Consider the following 20522-nt stretch of genomic DNA (forward strand, 5'->3'; position numbering starts at 1 on the left):
TAAGAATATTAATGGAGCATTTAGGTAGGCTTTTTCTGGAAGTTTCAAGCTTGATATTGATATATCATAAGCTCCATTTTGTGGTACTTTTATGTCATCATTTCATGTCTAACTCAATGTGTTACAAAATTGATCATACATTACTATAAATAAATATCAGCCATCTTGTGGCACGAATGTTCATGAAATATTTATATGGTCATTTTTATTAAGCTTCAAGCTTCAATTTAATGTATTATAACCATCATTTTGTTATATTTTTATGTCATCATTTCATGTCTGACTCAATGTGCTTCAAAATTGATCAGCATCTGCTGTAACTGAGGATCAGCCATTTTGTGGTCCAAACATTAATAAAATACTTACATGGTCATCTTTCTTAAACCTCAAACTTGAATTTGATATATCATAAGCACTATTTTGTGATACTTTTATGTCATCATTTCATGTCTGACTCAATGTACTTCAAAATTGATGAGCATCTGCTGTAAATCAAGATCAGCCATTTTGTGGTCCAAACATTAACAAAGTACTTACATGGTTATTTTCGTTATGCTTCAAGCTTCATTTTGGTATATCATAAGCACCATTTTGTGATACTTTTATGTCATCATTTCATGACTAACTCAATGTGCTTCAAAATTGATCAGCATCTGCTGTAACTCAAGATCAGCCATTTTATGGTCTAAACATTAATAAGGTACTTACATGGTCATCTTCCTTAAACCTCAAACTTGAATTTGATGTATCATAAGTACCATTTTACAATACTTTTATGTCATGGTCACCTCCACATATCATTCATCAAATCTGCAAACCAGTCTGGTGACTCTCTGACAAAATTTTGACAAACTCTCAAGTACAACTTTCAGTCCAACTCAAAAATGACCCCCAAACTAAAAGACTCAAGAATCTAGCCAAACATCTGCCCACTATGACCCTATTTAAACGACCCTATGACCTTAAGTATACATAAAAGTAAACATAAACGACTAGAGTGTCAAATGGATAATCGCTCTCCAATTTAAAATTGTTTCCAAGAGGTCTACTCTCTCCGGAGATCGAGAAAAGAGAGATTGGCCAGCGATTTAGATAAACATCGTACACGAGGTAGCCAGGAGCGTATACCGACGATAAATCACGGTAGCGTGGTCACGCGTTCGACACAAATTATCCTTGTTCACGGTACACGTGATACGTGCGGAGCAGACGGAAACAACAGCGTCGTGTTGCTGGTTTGATGGCTGCTCGATTTCCCAATCCCGCGGACGGTAAACTCCAGAGAGAGGCACAGCCTCTCACGGTGACTCATTGCCGGTTATCACGAAACTGCCAAGTCGCCAATCAGCCTGGGTTCAATGCACTTTCCCGTTGTTTTCGCGGCCCCGGTAAACATTCGAGAGCCGACCGAGGTTTCTTTCACCTCGTTCCTTGGGAAACGTTGCACTCCTGCCGACCGGCCTGGGAGAGTGGCGTTTCTTCCACCGTGCACACTCTATTACTCCGCTGTTTTCTCCTCGACTTGCTCCGTGATCTCTCGTTTATTCCTTATGAACATTCCTGGTTTCAGTTGCAATTTATAACTGTGGGTGTGTTTACTGATAGTTGATCTTTTTAAATATTTCAGAAAATATTAGTGGGAGTTTGTGGGCTAGATGGAAGTTAGATGGGTTCGAAGATAGGTCTCTTTTATGTGGACGCGAGGAGTTGGAAATTTAGGAATTTGGGGATTTGGGGAATTGGGATATAGGAGGCGGGAATTTAGGAATTTGGGGATTTAGGGAATTGGGATATAGGAGGCGGGAATTTAGGAATTTGGGGATTTAGGGAATTGGGATATAGGAGGCGGGAATTTAGGAATTTGGGGGTTTGGGGATTGGGGATGTAAGAAGTGGAAATTTAGGAATTTGGGGATTTGGGAATTGGGGATATAGCAAGTGGGAATTTAGGAATTTGGGAATTAAGGGATTCGGGATATAGGAGGTGGGAATTTAGAAATTTGGGAATTTGGGAATTTGGGGATTCGGTGATTTGGGAATTTGGGGGTTTGGAAATTTGGGAATTTGGAAATTTGGAAATTTGGGAATTTGGAAATTTGAGAATTTGGGGATTTGGGAATATGGGAATTTGGGAATTTGGGAATTTGGGAATTTGGGAATTTGAAAATTTGTGCATTTGGGAATTTGAAAATTTGGGAATTTGGGGATTTAGGGATTCGAGATATAGGAAGTGGGAATTTAGGAATTTGGGGATTTAGGGATTGGGGATATAGGAAGTGGGAATTTAGGAACTTCGAGATTTAGGGATTCGGGACATAGGAGGTGGGAATATAGGAATTTGGGGATATAGAGATTTGGTTGAGTGAAAAATCTGCTTTTTAAAATCGAAATTTTTTTAGTGATCAGCAGCTCACTAAACAAAAATATTAACTAATATCAAAAAATTAATACCACACAATAATTATTATTATTACATACCTTTATACATTTCAAAATCCAAATAACTAATTTCATCCTCATTTTTCTGCTTGCAGGTAAGAATCAAATCAATGAACAGTCAACATTGTTGAACTACCAATCTGGATACCCAAGGCCCCTTCCAAGGCTCCAGGTAAAATTATATGAAACTAATGAAACTGATTTATATAGAAAATTACCTGTGCATGAAAATTACCTCAACATCACAATTTTTATGCTGATGAGATATTTATAGAACGATAAGTTTTATCCGTGATATGGGATTATAAAAGGAGTGCCGATAAGCGAACAGGTATGTAGGATTGATAGGTGCACCTGGTTTAGGTTTTCAGTGATTAGTGGCGTGTCGTATCGAGAGGTTTCCTCGAAACGATGTCAAGGCCGTGACCCTAATGCAAGGTCGTCGACGTTGACGAGTCTGCTCATCTTTCTCCGCTGGTTCTTCCATTTTTCTACCGTAGAATCTTCACTGTACATGTAAGGCAGTGAGATCGACTACTACCATTTTAAGAATTTAGAAATAAATTTTGGAGTTTAGGAAAAATTTAGGAAGTTCGCAATTTAGAAATGCAAAAATTTGAGAATTTAGGAATTTGATGATGTACGTAGGGTTTTAAGTATATGGATACTCAAAAGTTAAAGCTGTAACCTCAGAAATTTATAGATTTAGAGACTTGTCAATTAGACTTAGACTTGATAGTTTACAAATTTACCTGTCCAACTATAAAACTTGAAAATTTGTTAATATTAAAAGTTATTCCATAATTTAGTCACCATATTTGTTGCTACCCGACTTGTCAGTTAGACTTATTGTTAATCTTGATAGTTCACAAATTTACCTATCCAACTATAAAACTCGAAAATTTGTTAATATTAAAAGTTACTCCATAATTTAGTCGCCATATTTGTTGCTACCCGACTTGTCAGTTAGACATATTGTTAATCTTGATAGTTCACAAATTTACCTGTCCAACTATAAAACTCGAAAATTTGTTAATATTAAAAGTTATTCCATAATTTAGTCACCATATTTGTTGCTACCCGACTTGTCAGTTAGACTTATTGTTAATCTTGATAGTTCACAAATTTACCTGTCCAACTCTAAAACTCGAAAATTTGTTAATATTAAAAGTTACCCCATAATTTAGGCACCATATTTATTGCTACCCGTCTTGTTACTTCGCAGACCTAAATAAACCTTAACCTCGCAGTTACAATTAAAAAATCCACAAAAATAATTTCCTCTAGAACAAATAATCCTGCGGAGGATGAATGGGCGGCAGGATACGATTCACATTAATGTCTCGTAGAGCAACGAGCCTGTCGATAAGGTATGCAACTCGCATATATCCGTGAATCGTAGGAAGTTCTTGTCGCGTTTTCTTTTGTCGCTTGCATAGAGTCAGCCAACGATCGCGAAGAAGAAGGATAAAGAGCCAGAAGAGAAGGAGGATCGATCGGTGTCGGTGACCCGTCATCGAATTGATCGGCCTGTTAATTAGCCGTGTCAGAATCCGACACCGTATCCGAGCCAGCACCTTTCTAATCTGCATGATAAAGGAGCGGCGTAAATTAAACGGCGATAAAGAGCGTCGTAGTCGTGCGAGGCCTATTATGTCCCGTGAGTCATACGATTCTTATCGATTATCGTGTCGCGTTGCTAATGGAATTAATGAATATTTCACGCCGCTCCTTGTTTACCTTTAATCCTTCCTGCTCTCTCCTAATTGTTCCACGATGACTATTCTTGTCATTATCATTTTTGATTCGCAATGATTTTTTTTGAAGGGGCATTTAAGGTAGCTATGAGGTAGCTATGTAGGGAAGTTCTAGGATTTCTGGGGGGAAGATTTGAATTATTAAGTTGTGAATTTTTGTATTTTTATGTTAGGTTTGTGGAATTTCAAATTTGTGAACTTTGAAATTTTTGAATAGAAGGTTTGTGATTAAATTAAGTTACTTGATGGTAATTGAGCTAGGTGCTCTGTCTGGGGAAGTTCTGGGGAGTAATTAACTAAATTCCTACATTGAAAAATTCTCAAGTCTTCAGATTTTCACACTATCAAATTTCTAACCCAGCAGATACCCACGTTCCCAAATACCAAGCTCCCAAATCGCCACATCTCCAAATCCTTGGAATCTCAAATCGCTAACTCCCCCAATTCTCACGCATCCAAATTCTCACATCTCCAAATTCCTCACTTCCCCAAATTCTCAAATCCCCAAATTCTCACATTCCTAAATTCTCAGGTCCCCGAATTCTCAGGTCCCCAAATTCTCACATCCCCAAATTCCTCACATCCCCAAATTCTCAGCTCCCCAAATTTCTCACACCCCCAAACTCTCAGGTCCCCAAATTCTCACATCCCCAAATTCTCAGCTCCCCAAATTTCTCACACCCCCAAATTTCTCACACCCCCAAACTCTCAGGTCCCCAAATTCTCACATCCCCAAATTCTCAGCTCCCCAAATTTCTCACACCCCCAAACTCCCAGGTCCCCAAATTTCTCACATCCCCAAATTCCTCACATCCCCAAATTCCCACATCCCCAAATTTCTCATACCCCCAAACTCCCAGGTCCCCAAATTTCTCACACCCCCAAATTCCCACATCCCCAAATTTCTCATACCCCCAAATCCTCACACCCCCAATTCTCACATCCCCAAATTCCCAAATCCCCAAATTCCCAAATCCCCAAATTCTCAAATCTCCAAATCCTTGGAACCCGAAATCGCTAACTCCCCAAATCCTCACATCCCCAAACTCCTACATCCTCACCTCCTGCCTCCCCAAATTCAGATTCCCAAAATTCCAACTCCTAAAACCCCAAACCTCCAAATCACCTATTATTTAATCTCTAAAACCTCGTAAATCCCATACCCAAACCCCTAACCCTAAAAAATATAATCCTAAAATCAGTAAAAGAGAAATCCGTCACAACAGTGTCCACCGTTGTAGTAGGTAACGTCTGGCCTTGTTTCCGGTCACTTTGTCATCGGTCGTTCCATCGAGCTCGGGTCCAGGGAGCTCAGTAATTTCCTAACGAACCGCGAACGGATTCGTTGTTGGAGCAACTCGGTTGATTTATAGCGGCTTCCACGCGTTTATGGACAGCGACGGGCAGAACGATAGAGCCGGGGTTTCGCTCCGGATCGTCCGGCTTCGGCGGTAGATGGGCACAAGGACCCCGGAGCCCCGGAGCAGCCGGGCAGTTCCCATCCGGCGAACACGGAGACTAGGATCGCGAGAGGGGCTAAGGGCCTTGCACGCCAGACAGACCCATAAAACGCTTTATATTCTTGCTCGCGAACCACGAACGCCTGCCTATAGCCAGGCTATATACCGCGAGTTTTCTAAGCGCGCACGGACCAAACGGAATAATAAAAGCGTCCTCTACGAGCGTGTCGGCGAGCAAACGCTCCTGCTCGATCGTTTCTGACAAACAGCCTCCAGCGTTACTTGCAGACACGCCTGCGTGTTCTACTAGTCCTTTCGTATTTGTCGTTTAACAAGCTTTTTTAGTCGAGCGGGATTTTCTGACCGCGAAATTATGTGTCATCTATGGTTACGGACGATATTTTACGCGGTTTATGCTTTGTTGTTGTAACACGTGCGGTGGAAATGAAGTATTTTAATTTTGTTCTTGATGTGGTGGCTTTTTAATTTTTTAGATGGTTTGATTTTAGATGAAGGTCTCAATATTTACTAGTTTGTTTCGGTGAGAATAAATGTGAGATAAAATATTTAGATGAATTGTGTGTTGGTCGTAACAGATGTTCAATTTTTCCCGCCTTTTTTTCCCGCCATTTTAACTAACCTCATTTTCAGCACATCTAATCAACAATTTTCACGAAATCTATTTATATTTTTGTTACACAAGATTCAAAATGTAATCTCCGTTAAAATATGAACGATAAATCTGAGATCTACGATGAATCTATAAATTTATTCAGATTTTTGTAGGACAAGCTCTCGAGTAAGTGATAGAGCTACATAAAAATTCATCCCATCGTCAATTTCTTTCTTTCATCAAACTTTCTACGCATTCGTCGCAAGTCCCAAACTTTTCTTTCTCAATACCAACTACTTTTGCAAAATTTTATAATAAAATCTGTTAACATGTTAAACAAATATTGTACGAATTTTTACGTCTACCACTTATAACATTTTGAAAATCATTTCACGTCAATTTATAAAACACAAAAATAAAAAATGCAAAATAATAATAATATTGTAAAAAACAACAAAGACTCGCTATCGAAAAGATGTTATGTCATTCAGTTTCAAGGTAACTCGAACGAATACGTGAAATTTCGAGCATAGTCTGGCGAGTGGATGTAAAAGGCGTAGCAAAGAGAGAAAAAAAAGGAAGCTCGTCGTCTTTCGAACGCAACGAGTGCTTGTAAACGCGACTGTAGACTATTCTCTCGCCTCGGCAACGCGTCTGTCCTTGTTCGTTCGACTGGTTCTCTTCTTCCTAGTCCAAGGTGGAGGAGGTTGTTGCACCCTCCGTCGAGCATTGTGCATGCGTGCACGACGAGGGTGCCTAGCCCCTCATCCTCTACTCTGTATGCAACCCGTCTCTCCTCTCCGATGGTGCAATGACACACACAGCTTCGTGGAAAACCATCATAGCGGAAGAATTCAGGATTATCGATTGCTATCCCGCGCCAAACACGCGATCCTCAGCTCATTTGTGACACAACCTCTTCTTCATTCTTTAGTCTTCAAAATTTGCTGATTTGGAGATTTGAGAGGAGGGTGGTATTTGGTGGATTGGAGAATTGGTGGGTTAGAGATTTGGTGGATGGGAGATTTGGTGGGTTGGAGATTTGGTGGGTTGGAGATTTGGTGGGTTGGAGATTTGATGGGTTGGAGATTTGGTGATTTGGAAGTTTGGGAAGTTGGGAATTTGGGGAGGTAGGAATTTCAGGGGATAGGGATTTGGGGGTGTAAGGAGTTGGGAATTTAGGATTTGGGAAATTTAGGGATTGGAGATGTGGGAATTCGGGATGTGGGTGTTGGGAATTTTGGAATTTGGGGATTTAGGGATTTGGAAAGTTAGCTATTTGGGGACGTGGGGATTGGGGGACGTGAGGATTTGGGGACGTGGGGATTTGGGGACGTGGGGATTTGGGGACGTGGGGATTTGGGGACGTGGGGATTTGGGGACGTGGGGATTTGGGGACGTGGGGATTTGGGGACGTGGGGATTTGGGGACGTGGGGATTTGGAAGCGTGGGGATTTGGGGACGTGGGGATTTGGGGACGTGGGGATTTGGGAGCGTAGGGATTTGGGGAAGTGGGGATTTGGGGACGTGGGGATTTGGGGACGTGGTGACATGGGGACATGGGGATTTGGGGACATGGGGATTTGGGGACGTGGGGATTTGGGGACGTGGGGATTTGGGGACGTGGGGATTTGGGAGCGTAGGGATTTGAGGACGTGGGGATATGGGGACGTGGGGATTTGGGGACGTGGGGATTTGGGGACGTGGGGATTTGGGGACGTGGGGATTTGGGGACGTGGGGATTTGGGGACGTGGGGATTTGGGGACGTGGGGATTTGGGGACATGGAGATTTGGGGGCGTGGGAATTTGGGGGCGTGGGAATTTGGGGGCGTGGGAATTTGGGAGCGTGAGAATTTGGGGATGTAGGGATTTGGTGATGTGAGGATTTGGGGATGTGGAGATTTGGAGATTTGGGAACTTGGGGATGTGGGAATTTGGGGGCGTGGGAATTTGGGGGCGTGGGAATTTGAGAGCGTGAGAATTTGGGGATGTAGGGATTTGGTGATGTGAGGATTTGGGGATGTGGAGATTTGGAGATTTGGGAATTTGGGGATGTGGGAATTTGGGGAAGTGGGAATTTGGAAAGTTAGCTATTTGTCCATATGAGGATTTGGGAATCTAGAGACTTGGAGATGTTGCATTTTGGTGTTTTTAGAAATAAAATTCTTCTTTTTCTTTTTTTCCCATCTTCTTCCAACCTATTACCTACACCTAAACCTATTCCATTCAAACAAACACAAAGATTATTCCCCCTACTAACAAAGCTACCATCAGCTACCGCCATACGTAATCTAAACATCCCCAACTCTCACTATTTAAACCCTTTTGCAGAATACAATATTTATTATTCCATCCCTCACAAGCCTCCTCACCCTTGATACCTAAAATCAAACTTCATAAATCTATAACAATATTCCATTAAATATGACATTTAACTCCCCATCTCGTTCGAGCAATCGACGCCAAAATGATCGAAAACGAGGACAAAGCTACTCCATTACTCTGCAAAGTTATTCCATATTTGCATTTTAGAGCTTTCATAACGGTCCTCTTCCTATGGGTTTTGATACCTCAAAATTTACGACTTATTCCCACGGGCTTGAGGGTATTAACGGAGACTCTTCGTTTCCAGGTTTTAGAGCTTTCCTCAGATTTATAGTTTGTGTTCTATCTTCTAGAGGCTTCAAAGACTTGATACTCGTAAATTTAGACTTTGGAGAGTCTTGACAGTTTGCGGACGTTTTATTGTGGGCTTTAGTCTTCTGAATAATTTAGAGACTCTTGGAGTTTAGAGCTGTTTAAGAAATATAGAGCTTCTTTCCTGATTTCTTTCCGAAGTTTTAAGAGTCGGGTTCTTGTTTTAGTTCGAGCCTTTCTGAAGATTTATAGTTTTTAATTTGAGATTTGTTTTTCTTTTGCAGACTTAAAATTAGTAGCTTTAGTAATAAGTTAGATTAGAAAAATTCCTATGTGATCCTATTTTAACAAGGTCTCAAGGGATTTTAACACTAGAAATTAATACTTGAACAACCAGTGAATAATATATTTTATTTGAGATGAGAGATGAAGTCAAAAAATAAATGCACAAAGATCAAAACATAACTTAATACGTCCATTAATTCTTCATCTTGAGGAAAATCATATATCACTTCAAACTGTATAATTTATAATAAGAACCTTGTTGAAGGGTCATGTAACCGGTTTGGTAATTTTAAACCACAAAATATCGATCTTGCTGCTTAACAAAGACCATAGTCCTTCAAAAACCTCCTCAACTAAAAGCGTCAAACCTCGATCACCGAAGAAGGCAACAATCCGTCAGAGAGTAAAACTAAAAGCTCGATAGTCCGATTAACGAAGAAGAATGTTAAATCTAAAAGCCGAAAGTATCGATCCCCGTTAATCGAAGTATCGAAGCTTTTAGTTGGAGAGTTTTCTAAAGGCCCGTCCGTCGATCATTAAGCTGTCGGAAGCTCGTTACCCGTGGTAGGAAATTGGCAGTAGCCGAGGACTCGAAGTTCTCGATCAATTTCATAACCGGTCGTTGATTCGAAATTGAACGGAAGAACGGTGTTACTTTCATGCGGCGATTGCACGAAATCGGCTCGGTAAAGTTCAGCCGTCGAGGAGAAAGGGTTGAAAGACCGTTTTCAGTCGAATCGAATCGCGAGCGTGCACCGCGAGCACGTGTCGCTCGCCGTTGACCGCTGCGCACACAGGTGCACTGCGGTGCGCTGCATTTTTCCGCGGTGTGTGCAGCGTGATGCCGCATCACGTGTCTAGAATGTTACTTTCACTTTGCGCTGCGTGCGGCTGCTGACCCAGCCAACGGGGGAATCGTTACGATCCGTTTTGCAACCGATTTTACCACAGCTTCAGGATCCACGGAAATCTTTCCTTTAATTATTCAAATCGTGTTTCTTCAAATTCTTTTTACACCAAAATATCATCAGTCTCTGTACAGAGGGTTCATTTTAAGTAGACTAACTGTGGACTACATTTAAGGACTGTCTTGATAAGTACTTCATATAAAAATATGAGGTACATAAGAGTTCATATGTATATTCACATATGTACATGTATGTTCACATGTGAACTTTTTACAATATTTTAAAAAGGCATCAAACTTGAAACATATCTTGATAGGTACCTTGATAAGTACCTTGATAAGTACTTTACATACAGATGATAGGTAGATAAAAGTTCATATGTGTATTCACATATGTACATGCATATTCACATATGAACCTTTTACAATATCTTAAAGAAGCATCAAATTTGAAACATATCTTGATAGGTGCCCCGATAAGTACCTTGATAAGCACTTTACATAAAGAGGATAGGTAGATAAAAGTTCATATGTATATTCACATATGTACATGCATATTCATATATGAACTTTCTACAATATTTTAAAGAGGCATCAAACTTGAAACATATCTTGATAGGTACCTTGATAAGTACCTTGATAAGCACTTTACATAAAGATGACAAGTAGATAAAAGTTCATATGTGTATTCACGTATGTACATGTATATTCACATGTGAACTTTTTGCAATATTTTAAAGAAGCATCAACGTTGAAACATATCTTGATAGGTACCTTGATAATTACCTTGATAAGTACTTTATAATACAGATGATAGATAGACAAGAGTTCATATGTATATTCACATATGTATATGTTATGTATACTCACATATGAACTTTTTACAACATTTTGAAGAAGCATCAAAAAAATCTCTACAAACATATCTTGATAGGTGCATTGCCTAAAAATAATAGATAGATAAAAGTTCATATGTGCATTCACATATGTATATTCACATATGTACATTCACATATGTACATGTATATTCACATATGAATTTTTTACAACATTTCAAAGATGTATCAAAAGGACCTCTCCAAATATACCTTAATAGGTACATTGCCTAAAAATAATAGATAGATAAAACTTCATATGTATATTCACATATGTATATGCATATTCACATATGAACTTTTTACGAAATTTTAAAGAAGCATCAAAAAGACCTCTCAAACAAACCTTGATAGATACATTCCCTAAAACGAACAGCTACATAAAATGTATATTAACAAACATAGATACATGTGCATATTAAATGTACATACATGATTACACATGTGTAAAATATGTTCACATATGAACTTTCTGCGACATTTTAAAGAAAGGGCCCCCCCGAAACGTAGAATACCAAGCACCCTGACCTTCTCCAACGCCAGTGGCTCGAAATCGACTCGGCAGTGTTCATCGCGATCAATCTCGTCAACGTGACGAACATCGACCCTCATCCGAGTCGCGAGGCAACTCGAATACCTTGACCCTCGTTCGTCGCGCCCTTCGAAAGCCCTTGAGCTTCTTTCTGTTCCGAAGGGTGTGAATAGAAAATGACAGAAAGAACGAGTAGAGAAAGAAACAGTGACATCCCTAACGATGCAACCCCTTCCGCACTCGTCATCTCCTCTCTGATAAAATGCGAGTCGACCGTGCACTTAACCCTTTGACTGCATTGAATTCTGACAGCGAGAACCATTTTTAAATATCCACATATCTTTTACTAATTTCTTTCTGATTATGTAATTTTTCTTTGTGGTGGGTTTTGGAGTTTATTAACCCCTGGGTAGTGCAAGCTATCTTTGATCTTTGTTATGTTTTTAACAAGGTTCAAGTTTCGGTTTTTGTTTAATTGTGGCTTTGGTCTAATTATTGGTTGCATGGTTCTTGTTAAATTTAAAAGAGGAATATTTTAATTTTCTGTATATTTGTTATAATATTTTAACGAAGAGATGAAGAGGTATCTACAGGATGAAGTACAGGGGTGGATTTCAGGATTAGGAACTGTGTACGAATAATTTAACCCTTGCCTGCAAAAGGCAACTAAATTGCTACTCTAAATTTTCTCCGCTATATTTACCAAAACTAAATATTGATAAATTAAATATGTTATAATAAGTTTTACTGAACTACTCTCCATATAATCTGTCCTGTGATCTATCAACCGCAAATAGTTGAATATTAACAAGTGTCAATATTTCGCAATCGCAAACATTTCAATACATTGATGGTCCAACTGCGGCGCAGTCGAAGGGTTAACCTACAATTTTCCAGCCAACGTCATCCACATCCAAGATAAATAATCCAGCTCATCCAAGTCCAAATGTCAGACATAACTCGCATAGATTATAATTAAAGAACCCAAAATTCAGTCCACACTCAAAAATGTCTGAACACGATATTACAACCACAACATCGCATGATGCATAAGGGGTTAAAATATCCTGCAAGCAAACTAATGAAACCACATAATAAAAATTGAAAAGAAAATGGTTGCTAACGAAGGACATTTTTTCGAAGCTCCACTAAAATTTTGATTTTTGCAAATCGATAAAGGAGGCTCCCTTAAATGAGTTCAGGAGGGAGAGAGACGGATGGACGTAGAGAGTAGAGGAGCAGGAAAGGGGGAAGGGCTCTGGTGGGGGACATAGTCGTCGGCGACCTCCGGTCGGAGGAGGCAGAAAACGGCTGGAGAGGAGATGCAGCCGAAGGAAAGTGGCGGAAGGGCGACGAGGGGGTGACGCCGGGGTCAATACACCCGTAATCTCGGTGAAATGCACTTGGGTGCAACTACCGAAGCGCTACTACTGCCGTTACGCCAGAAAGAGAAAGAGGGAGAGAGAGAAACCCTAACCGAGGCCAGAAATAAATATATCGAGACGGGCCGAAGTTCGCACACTCGTCTCGTACGAGCTTCTTACTTTTCGCATGTTTCACTATCGATTCTTCACGAATTCTTGACCGCCTATTAACCCCTCGCTCTATACGTTTTCTTTAACTGTTTCAAACATCTTTTTAACTGTTGTATACAACATTTTGTGTTTGTAATATCGGTGTTGTAGGCGATATTTAATATGGACTTATTAAAGATGGTTCCTTATGGACATATGATACACGTATGGATATATGGACACATGTATGGATGTATAGACACATGTATGGATATATGGACACACGTATGAACATATGACACACGTATGGACGTATTAAAGATAGTTCATTATGGACATATGACACATGTATGGATATATGGACATACGTATGAACATATGACACACGTATGAACATATGACACACGTATGCACATATGACACACGTATGAATATATGACACACGTATGAACATATGACACACGTATGAACATATGAAACATGTATGTACATATGACACATGTATGGACATGTGTGTACTTAGTTTGCAAGTAAAAATCAAGGTAAAAAATAAACCAACGTCAACATTAATACACATATTTTTTTTTATTTCGATGATCAATGATTTCAAGGAAGGTACTTTAACAAGTTGTGTAACTTATAAGAAACTTATGGAGCGGTCATTTAACTGGCTTGGTAGGTTTACCCCTTGTTCATCAAATTTTTCAAGTTGTCACTTGACAAAAAATTGTTTCAGCTGCCAAGGGTTTAATAGACATTACAAAAAAAGTACAACTGGACCAACCAGTAGATATAAATTATGATAGTACCAATTGAGTAATTTCAGTTTTATCAAAATGGCCGACAGTTAATTTAGTACCAGGTTTTCCCGCGAAATTAGAAAGTCGGGGAAGAATAGTTGCCAATGTACCAGGTCGGCAATTATCGACTCGGAAGATTCACGATCGATATCGTCGTTGGATGCATTAATTCTATCCCGGATAGAGCCGGTCGGGAAAGCAGTCGCGTGTATCATCCCGTGCTAGACACTCCCGCAACCTACTTCGACAAGTCGTTCAAAATTCTATTATACTAGAACCTACCCAAATTAGTTCGTAGGTAATGTTTGAAAGTTATCCAGGTCGTGAAATCTGAGAATTTAATTCTTTCATCTAAAATGATAATTCATCGCTAAAATTAAAATTCATGGAAAATTAAAGCTTATAGGTACTATGATGTGAAAGTTTGAATATGTGTACCATACCGTATGTGTACCACTCGATATTTTGAGTTATCAAACATTTTATCGCTTGAGATAATTAAAATTAGCTGTTCAAACAAGTATACTCGTTAGAAGTCATAAGAATTACAGACGGAATAATTTTATTGCAAAATGTAACAATTTCTATTCTACACTTTGTATAAAAATACAGTCACGCGTATAAGCTTCCCTGATAATCACGTTCTAGAGCTGATCTGTGTCCCAGTGACTCCCCACGTAAAAATAAAGAAAGCGCGTCCTCCAAAGATACCGGTCTCGATAATCGACATACCTTCTGAAAAACCGCATTAATTAATACATAATGATACATTGTCACGATGATACGTGATATTAGCCCGCGATAGCGGGTACGCAACATTCGTTGCGAAAAGTGACACACCGTTTTCCTCTTATCTTAATTGTCATCTAATCGGGAAGAAAAGAAAGAAGGCTGATAAAGTTAATAAAGCTCGATGAGCAGGTTGAAGGAGGGCAAAAGAACGATGGAGGATTCAATAAAGCGATCCTACCTGTCCACGATTAATTGCCGTTGATAATTCATCGTTGGAGACGCGGTTTCTAAACAACCGACGCGTTTTACGACGCGAACTTTGCATGCGCCGCTTTATGAGTCGCGAAAACAAAGAACACGATGGTTTTGCCGACGTGGTTTATTACGGGACGTGTCTACTCGCTGAGAGCCTCGATAAATTATTTTACGAGATTTCTGGATAAACCTAATGCTTCCATGGAACTGGTATCGGGGGAAAAAGAGAACGAAGATGGAGAAAATGATCAAAACTTGTGGACTGGTACGGTGATACACGACCGAGAGAAAATGCGCTGAATTTTCTTGTTAGCTTGTTTAGACTGTTCTTTATTGCTGTTTTCTAGAATGAGGAATTATATTATATTTTATGTGTGGAAGATTATATTTTTCATGGCTTTTAAACTTTTTAAATATCGGTCAAGGAAGGAATGTTACATTAAGTGACAGTACAGCTGTTCAATCTTATGACAATTAAGGATGTTCGTTATTTTACCTTCTGCTTTCTAGAAAAATAATTGCTGAATACAATTAAATCTTCAAGAGAATTAAATCTTCAGGAGAATTAAATCATTTCATCAATAAATCTTTCAACTGCAGCTAGAAATGATTTAAAGAATGCCAGTATTTATTCTATTTAATCTGCATATTCATTTTTGGATATACTCCTAACGGAACAGTATCAAATCCTGTAAAGAGTACCTCTCGTTCTAAATGACCAAGCATTGACCCCAGCTAATAACGGTTAGAAAGGCCGTACGTAAGCATCCATTGCAATCTGCTTATTTTTTCCCCTACTTTTCGACAAACTGATGATATCAGCATATCTAACCTTATAAAGACCACCTTTCTCTGTAAGTGACCAACCATTGACCCTAGCTAATAACACAGTTAGAAAGGTAATATCATAGCACCTGTTTCAATTTAATTATTTTTGACACTAGTTTTCTATAAAGTGATATAATCGCATCGAATCTTGCAAAAACCTCTCACTTTAGTATTGATGCCAATAACACAGTTTCATGAACTAATTACAGAAGGCAGCGATTCTTGTAAATGCTACCTTTCTCTGTAAGTGATCATTGATCTAATGTCTGTTAAAAAGGTAGTGTACATATATTCTAGTGGAATATATTCTAATTCAGTTGTATTTTATCCTAGTTTTCGATAAACTAATAAAAATAACGTACCTTAAGTTGCATAAAGACTACCTCCCTCTGTAAGTGATCGAGTATTAACTCTATCAAATAACAGTTAGAAAGGCAATCATAGCTAGCATCTATCCAATTTGGTTATAATTTACCCTACATTCTGACAAAGTGATAATAGAAGCGTCTTCAAATTCCATAAAGAGTACCTTCCTCTGCAAGTGATCGATCGTTGACTCCAACTATTAATAGTTATGAAGGTATCATCACCTATTCTAATTTGGTTGTATTTTATCCTAGTTTCTGACAAATTTTTAATAGCATAGAAATCTCATAAAGACTACCTCCCTCTGTAAGTGATCGAGCATTGATACCAAGTATTAACAGTTATGAAGGTAGTATCATCACCTATTCCAATTGGGTTGTATTTTACCCTAGTTTCTGACAAATTATTAATATAATAGAAATCTCATATGGACTACCTCCCTCTGTAAGTGATCGAGCATTGATCCCAACTATTAACACTTATGAAGGTAGTATCATCACCTATTCCAATTTGGTTGTATTTTACCCTAGTTGACAAATTATGAATAAAATAGAAATCTTATAAAGTCTACTACTTCCCTCTGTAAGCGATCAAGCATTGACCTCATCAACAATTACGAAGATACACCACCTATTTCAATCCCCTTACTTGTCATCCTTATAAACAACAACCCAATAATAGCATCAAATCTCATAAAGTCCACCTCCCTCACCCAAGTATTGACCCTATAACAGTCAGAAAGGTAGTACCACCCATTTCAATCCGCTTAATTTTCATCCGTGTTTCCTCCCAATTACGAAACCGCACGAAACCCCATAAAGTCCGAGTGACCATTGACCCCAGTTACTAACAGTTCCGCCGCCTTCGATCCGATTGACTCTACTATAGTTGAAACCGTGGCGTAAGTGGCAAAAGAGCACGGCTCGATGACAGTTGGAGGTATCGCGAGTTGGCAATACGGGATGTAACGCGTGACACGGCAATGCAACCGCGTTCAAGGCTGCGGGGCGCATTCCGCCGTGGCTTTTACCACTTTCCTGCTCACGTGCGCCGGAACGAACACTCGTGGCAACTCGCAACCCGCCATCCGCCATTGGGAACCTGTTTCGTGTCGGTCCTGCCGGTTTTTTGCGCTGCCCCTTCCCCGTCATCGGCCAAGTCCGCGGCTTATGCAAAACGTTACCTTTTGCCGGTTGGTGATCTTCGGAATCATAATGATTCCGATATTGTGATATAGGAGGTGGGAAATTGGGGAATGGGGATGGAGGGATTTGGGATATGGGAGGTGGGAATTTAGGAATTTGGGGATTTAGGAATTTGGGAGATAGGAGGTGGGAATTTTGGAATTTGGGGATTTAGGAATTCGGGAGATAGGAGGTGGAAATTTAGGAATTCGGGGATGTAGGGATTTGGAGATGTGGAGATTTGGACATGTGGGAATTTGGAGATGTGAGGATTTGGGGATGTGGAGATTTGGATATGTGGGAATTTGGGGATGTGGAGATTTGGACATGTGAGGATTTGGAGATGTGAGGATTTGGGGATGTAGAGATTTGGACACGTGGGAATTTGGGGACATGAGGATTTGGGGATATGGAGATTTGGATATGTGGGAATTTGGGGATGTGGAGATTTGGACATGTGAGGATTTGGAGATGTGAGGATTTGGGGATGTGGAGATTTGGACATGTGGGAATTTGGGGACATGAGGATTTGGGGATATGGAGATTTGGATATGTGGGAATTTGGAGATGTGGAGATTCGGACATGTGGGAATTTGGTGATGTGAGGATTTGGGGATGTGGAGATTTGGACATGTGGTAATTTGGGGATGTGGAGATTTGGACATGTGGGAATTTGGAGATGTGAGGATTTGGACATGTGGGAATTTGGAGATGTGAGGATTTGGAGATGTGGAGATTTGGACATGTGGAGATTTGTACATGTGGAGATTTGGACATGTGGAGATTTGGACATGTGGGAATTTGGGGATGTGGAGATTTGGACATGTGGGAATTTGGGGATGTAGGAAATTGGAAAGTTAGCTATTTGGAGATGTGAGGATTTGGGGATGTAGGGATTTGGGAATTTTGCTGTTTGGGAACGTAGAGATTTGGAGATGTGGGAATTTAGAAAGTTAGCTATTTGGAGATGTGAGGATTTGGGCAAATAGGGATTTGGAGATGCAGGACTTGAGGATCTAGGAAATTGCAAATATAGCAAGTTAATAATATAGCTACTAAGAACATAGAAAATTGTAAATTTAGAAACTTGACGATTTAAACATACAAATCCAGAAATTCGAAATCTATAAATTTGAATAAACCTCTCACATCCAGAGATTCATCTCCCTATCAATTTTTAAATACAACTATTTATACAACAAATACAAACCGAGTAAAATATGCTAAAATAAAGACAACATATCAACAACTCTCTATAAAAATAAATGAAACCCATTAAAATTTCTAAAACCAAAACTAAAAGAGTTAGTAAAAATGAATAATAACATCAAAAGGGATGAACCGTTCTAACAAGATTCCCTCGACTATACAGCCTTTGGAAATCGTTTTCTCTTCTGGTTCCGGTGTCGGTTGTCACCGTTCTTCCGTCCAGTGTAAAAATGTGAACTAGTTTCGTCGGAAACGAGAAGACACGGTTCAGTTGTCGAATTAAAGGCGGGCGAGCAATATCGTGGAGAAAATTACATGTCACCGATCCGTTCCAAGTAGAACACGACTACTTTCGACGTTGAAGATGGACAACAAGCCCGTTTAAATATCTAATCGCCAATGGAGCCCGATAGCTAGAAAGTGCTCCTTTATCGCCACGGACTATCAGCACGGATCTTGCCTGCTTTTCTACGTTTCACAGGATATGAAATAGAAATGCCGGGCTGGACAATGAACTCTGTGTACTACATTTCTGTAAGATTATCATTTTTCTTCGTTAAGAATCTTGTTTGAAAAAATTAGGAATGTATAGGTTTTCGTATTGGTTTTAGAACCTTTTTATAGAACCTATATATGTATAGGTTTATAGAATGTACATTTATTAATTTTGGGAATTATGGTGTGGGTGTGGAAGTTTGAAGTGTGCAAATGTTTGGAGTTGGGAATTTGCAAGTTAGGGTGATTGGAAGTTTAAGAAAATAGATTTGTAAAAAATTAGAGATTTTTGGAAATTTGAAGATTGTAGACAATTTATGGATTTGAAGATTGATTTGAAGATTTGCAAGTTTGTCGTTTTGGAAATTTGTCATGTGAAAATTTGTGGGTTTGCAAATTTGGAAATGTCGAAATAAAAATTTAGAATTGGTAGTTTGGGAGTTGAAGAATTTGGAAATTAAAATATTAAAAAATTAGAAAAATTGCAAATTTGTATGTTTGAAGTTGGTAGCTTGGAAGTTTAGACATTTAGGAGTTGAAGTACTTGGAAATTAAAATATTAAAAAATTAGAAAAATTGTAAACTTGTATATTTGGAGTTGCTAGCTTGGGAATTTGGACATCTGGAAGTTGAAGAACTTGGAAATTAAAATATTAAAAAATTAGAAAAATTGCAAACTTGTATATTTGGAGTTGGTAGCTTGGAAGTTTAGACATTTGGGAATTGAAGAACTTGGAAATTAAAATATTAAAAAATTATAAAAATTGCAAACTTGTATATTTGGAGTTGGTAGCTTGGAAGTTTAGACATTTGGGAATTGAAGAACTTGGAAATTAAAATATTAAAAAATTATAAAAATTGTAAACTTGTATATTTGGAGTTGCTAGCTTGGGAATTTGGACATCTGGAAGTTGAAGAACTTGGAAATTAAAATATTAAAAAATTAGAAAAATTGCAAACTTGTATATTTGGAGTTGGTAGCTTGGAAGTTTAGACATTTGGGAATTGAAGAACTTGGAAATTAAAATATTAAAAAATTATAAAAATTGCAAACTTGTATATTTGGAGTTGGTAGCTTGGAAGTTTAGACATTTGGGAATTGAAGAACTTGGAAATTAAAATATTAAAAAATTATAAAAATTGTAAACTTGTATATTTGGAGTTGCTAGCTTGGGAATTTGGACATCTGGAAGTTGAAGAACTTGGAAATTAAAATATTAAAAAATTAGAAAAATTGCAAATGTGTATACTTGAACGTATCTACACTTGCAAACCTAAAATTCAGAAAATCCCAAACCATCAAAATAAAAATGTCACTTCTCCACTTCCTCCACATTTTCACAACCTTCCTCCACCACATAAATCCTCCACACTTAATATCCGCTGCCTGCCTACAGTTCTGAGTCCTTCAAAGTACATTTGATCCACCTATCGCCGTATCAAGCTAATTATCAGCAGATTAAGGTTTAATTGTCGAGTATCCCAGCGGTAAAAGTTGTCGAAAAAGGAGAATACGATTGAGCGACACGACGGGGGGTCCGTTAATTAAGCTGCTCGAAACGAAGGGAGTTCGATGGTCGATGCAAGTGATCAGGAACCCAGAAGTCGTCCAGTTCAGGAACTTTTGAACGAGT

The 20522-nt window shown here is 38.9% G+C and overlaps 1 protein-coding gene across 2 annotated transcripts in view; it reads left to right on the forward strand.

The window, feature by feature from the left end:
• The window catches only part of E23 (ABC transporter G family member E23), a 191332-nt gene that overhangs the window by 103618 nt on the left and 67192 nt on the right, over positions 1-20522 (forward strand). Inside the window, exon 1 of one of the 2 annotated variants that reach the window (XM_076530694.1) lies at positions 2592-2610. The exons of the other annotated variant lie outside the window; for it this stretch is intronic. The gene's annotated coding sequence lies outside the window, so the exon portion shown is untranslated. Of the gene's footprint in view, positions 1-2591; positions 2611-20522 lie in introns of those variants that run through there. 2 annotated transcript variants of the gene reach the window in all.

This window comes from Megachile rotundata, chromosome 4, assembly GCF_050947335.1.
Source record: "Megachile rotundata isolate GNS110a chromosome 4, iyMegRotu1, whole genome shotgun sequence".
Classification (NCBI taxonomy): Eukaryota; Metazoa; Arthropoda; class Insecta; order Hymenoptera; family Megachilidae; genus Megachile; species Megachile rotundata.